The 4133-nt window shown below is 44.1% G+C and overlaps 1 long non-coding RNA gene across 1 annotated transcript; it reads left to right on the top strand.

Annotated features, from left to right (window-relative positions):
• Positions 1 to 469: 469 nt before the first annotated feature.
• Positions 470 to 2178, top strand: LOC112901188. Its single transcript, XR_003230260.1, has 2 exons — positions 470 to 524; positions 1958 to 2178. It is a non-coding gene; the product is annotated as an uncharacterized LOC112901188 (long non-coding RNA).
• The last annotated feature ends 1955 nt before the right edge of the window (positions 2179 to 4133 follow it).

Genomic DNA, 4133 nt, shown 5'->3' on the forward strand with positions numbered 1-4133 from the left:
ATGCGGGAGCAGAGCAGAAGCGGCGTACCGGAGGTGCGATCAAGCGCGGCGGTCCTGCAGGAAGTTACGCGAGTGTGCCGGCCGTGTCTCGGCGGCACACGCGCGTGAGCAGAGGAGGCTTAGCCCGTGAACAGGAGGACCCTGAGGTTCGTGGAGGAGTCGGCGTAGCGAACCAATCCGGCTCTATCCTTTTGTCCCAGGGGTCCACGACATCCAGCAGCTCTTACCCATCACCAATCATCCGAGCAAGACCACAACACCACTGGAAAGCTCGTGAACCCTCTTATCGAGCCTCCTCGGATCCCTTCGTTGAAACATCATCACCGTGGCAAAGCCGATTATTGTCGCCACGGGTCACCGTGAGGAATATTCCTCCGGCCATTCTTCACCCACTACAATCCCCTGGCAAGCTTCTTCGTCACCCACGGAACCTCGTCACTGTCGAGCTCTTCTCATCGCCAATCCTGTTCGCCACGGGAATTCACTTTCCACTCGTTCTTCTCCACAACCAAAGTTACCCCAAGGTTTGCTCTGACCCACCGAATCTTCCTAATGCCGGTGACTCCTTTGCCGGAACATCGTCGATATCTTTCTATTCTTTATTTTCCCCGACCAGGGACTTAATTGCTTTAATTTAGAAAGTTCTAGGGTATTTTCTGTAAAACTTCCAGAGCTTTCTTTATTTCAAATCAGTGAACTTCTACATTCCAAGGAAATTCATAAAAATACAAAACCAGTTTTGTTTGAATCCCTAGGTCAAACTTTACAAGTTTTATGTTGTGATCTTGAATCGAAAGTCCTTGATTTGTGGTCTAGGTTAAATGTTAGAGAATGAATGCTTTATTTGTACCTTGTATGACATGCATGTGTTGTGGCTAAAAGGGTAAATCATAGGAAATATGTCTCCAGTAGGGATGTGTGATATCTAGTTAATCCTTTTACACGAGTGCTCATATCCCTACCATCAAAACTTAATCCTTGTCTTGATTGCCGTTTCCTTAAGGTCCTTTTCATATAGGAATCTTTGTTAGTCCGTGTATATCTGCTGCTTAGCCAATACATCTCGGGAGCTGTGCTTTAGTGTCGGCTATCAGCTCAGCTGCTAAGCATCGGTTTCCTTCGAGTCTATGATATTTCTGTGTAACAGCTATCAGCCGATGCTTTTCCTTTGATGTGCTTCTACCATCGGCTGGTTAGCTGATACGGCTGCTATCTTTCTAATATCGGCTACTGCCGATACGATTCTTTGTTCTGTCCTACATCGGCTGCACATAGTCGATGCATCGGAGATGCACACACGATCTTAAGGTTCTTGCTATCGGCCGATCTAAGCCGATTCTAGTTGTTTTCCATATCGGTCAAATATGTCCGATCAATCCTTAGTTTTCCCATCCTTATCCACACACTTCTATCAGCTGATTTATCAGCTGAGAGATTGGCTATATATCTATCGACCACATACCCTTAACCATAATCCAATCGGCTGTACGTCACTCAATTGTTGTGCTGACGTAATCGAGCCGATGCAACCGCACCTAGTTACCTAGAATAACCCTAAAGCACATCTCAGTTAAGACACAACTGCTTTAGGAATCATCCCTCTGCTAAAGTAATCGATGCTTTCATCGATCAATTAGGAAACCCTATCAATCGGCTATGCAGGCCAAAATATACAACCCTAGATCAGTAAGATAGCACAGTAGACACGCCTCTGTTAAGCATGACCTAAGCACATCAATCAGCTAAACCCCGTTGGTTCCAATCGGCTCTGTTGTAACCCTCAACAAGTAGCCGATTCTAATTAGTTGTTCCCCCTTAAAGTTCTGTCGAAGTTTAGTCTCAGATCTTTTTGGTTATTATATGAGTAGTATGTTAAATGAGTGTTAGATTGCAACTTTATTGTGAAGCAAGATAGTTTTATGTGCACACTTTGAATGTAATATTGCATTGCATGTAGATACGACTACTTCAGCAACGATACCTAAGAGATCTTCCACAAGTCTGCAGAAGATGTTTCTGAAGACCAAATGAACGTCACCAAGGGATTATCTGAAGCCCCGAACCAAAGTTCGGAAGCTAATAATACTAACATCCCTAACTTCATCCCCACCAGTAAAGACAAGCCCCGGACATATCCCACTACTTTATTTACATTGCAATCTATGTCTATTTATATTATATCTTGCATTAAGTCTAGAAGTTGTAATGAGACTCTAGATGCATGAATCTTAGGAACCAATATATTGAACCCGAGTCCTCATCGCTTAGAACCTCTGCTAAATAGGACCGGTAAAAGTCGGGTGATTTCCTGTCCCTCGCGCGATATAGGAGTTGCTTGTTTACAATTCTGCAACCACTATAAGGATAATGGACAGGGTCATGTGTTGTATCATGACCTAAAGGTTTACCCTGTCTGTTTTGTTAAAAGTGGTTAAGGCCGAACCATGTAGTAGTGGTGGCTAAGCGTTTGAAAGTACTAGCCACATACCGTGAAATATGGTAAGCGGTAAGCCTAGTACCCGAATGGCCCGGCAAATGGAACACGTCTCCACCACTCGAATTTTATTTTATGTTTACACGCACCGACGTGTGGGAGTACGTTCTGCATGGCAGACAGGAATACGGGTTTTGTAGTCACGCTACAGACGTATGTCCTACACCAATTGGTGTGCGTACGGTCCTGCAGTCGCTTGTGGTGGCCCTGATCCATAACCCGGAATATGAGGGAAACGGTTGCTTAGGAACAATCTTTGGATGTTCCAAGCGTGTGTGTTAGGTTTACCTTGCAAGGTTGAATTTCGATTCAGGAATCGTTCGCCTCTCACGATGATTGAGACTACTTATACCTTCTGCCACATCGAGTAAAAAGTGTAATTATTGATGGAATAATTTTGATGGATGAGAATATCTATCTTGCTTGCTTAGTATAGGTGCTTACCTAGAATGACTAATCAAGTTAGAATCTGAAAGCTAAAACTTGAAAGTAGATTATATTCTTAGTTGCTTTTTCCGCTAAAGATAACTCCGAACCTCTACAATGCCTTCATGAGTCTAGTTACGGGCTAAAGTATACCCAATCCCGGATAAGCCTTGCTGAGTATTAGTATACTCAGTCTTGCTAGTGACTTGTTTTTCAGGTAAAGCCTTTGAAGACCCTACTCTTCCCCTGTTTTGGCCCTGTGCTCGTCCAGGTGGTTGGTCCGTGGAGTGGGATCCGTCCCCGGCCAACCCTGATGATACCGAGTGATGTCGTGCCCAGGCTTAGCATGACATCCGTCTTGACGGCATGTTGTGAATCGTCGCGTATGTTTTCCGCTGCTAAAAACCATAACTTTAACAGTTTGTAATGTTTTCTCTAAATTTGAAACTTTGCACTATTGTTGGAAACTCTTGTAATGTAATTCCCTGTGATGTAAAATATGATGGTGACTGTATCTCTGCACTCACCTTTGTGTGAGGTAACCTTATTTGATCCTGTGTATCGGTGGTTTATCGGGACGCTACCCGACAGGCCAAGGGATTATACCGTTTGAAGCACGTTGGAGCCCTCGGGAGTGGACTCGCGTACTTGAGCCGGTATAATTCAGGTTGGTTCTGCCACAGCTGGTATCAGAGCTATAAGGTTACTCTGGAGATACATTTTATCTTAAAAATGCTTTTAGTATAAAAGTTTGACCAACAAAGTATTTGGCAAAACTACGTTGGATTCGTTAAGGATTGAGCTTAGTACGTAAAGCCCTAGGGTAATGCTTATGAGGGAAAAAGAGGTGGCTATAATATATATATACATATAACCTTAACTATCAGCATTACTTTTCTGTCAAAACTTAAATTTATGCACAACCCAACTTTACATTCTGTAACGACACCTTCGATGATGAGGTAAGGAGGTAAGGATTCTCAGCCAACTGAGGGAGCTTGGCCTTCCCGTCGGTGATGCGAACCGAACGCTGTTTCTCAAGCAGTGGCCTACTTGAGATGCTGCCAATGTACCAACTTCGGTTGACTACATTGGGAGTATATGGTTCGGCGCAGGGTATGGCGATCGCAGTTCATACCCCCGCATTTTTGCGGTACCCCCGTGAATACGTTGTTTCGATAACGTATGTTAACGTCGTCTGTACGGCGGTAAT

Source organism: Panicum hallii, chromosome 7 (genome assembly GCF_002211085.1).
Source record: "Panicum hallii strain FIL2 chromosome 7, PHallii_v3.1, whole genome shotgun sequence".
NCBI lineage: Eukaryota > Viridiplantae > Streptophyta > Magnoliopsida > Poales > Poaceae > Panicum > Panicum hallii.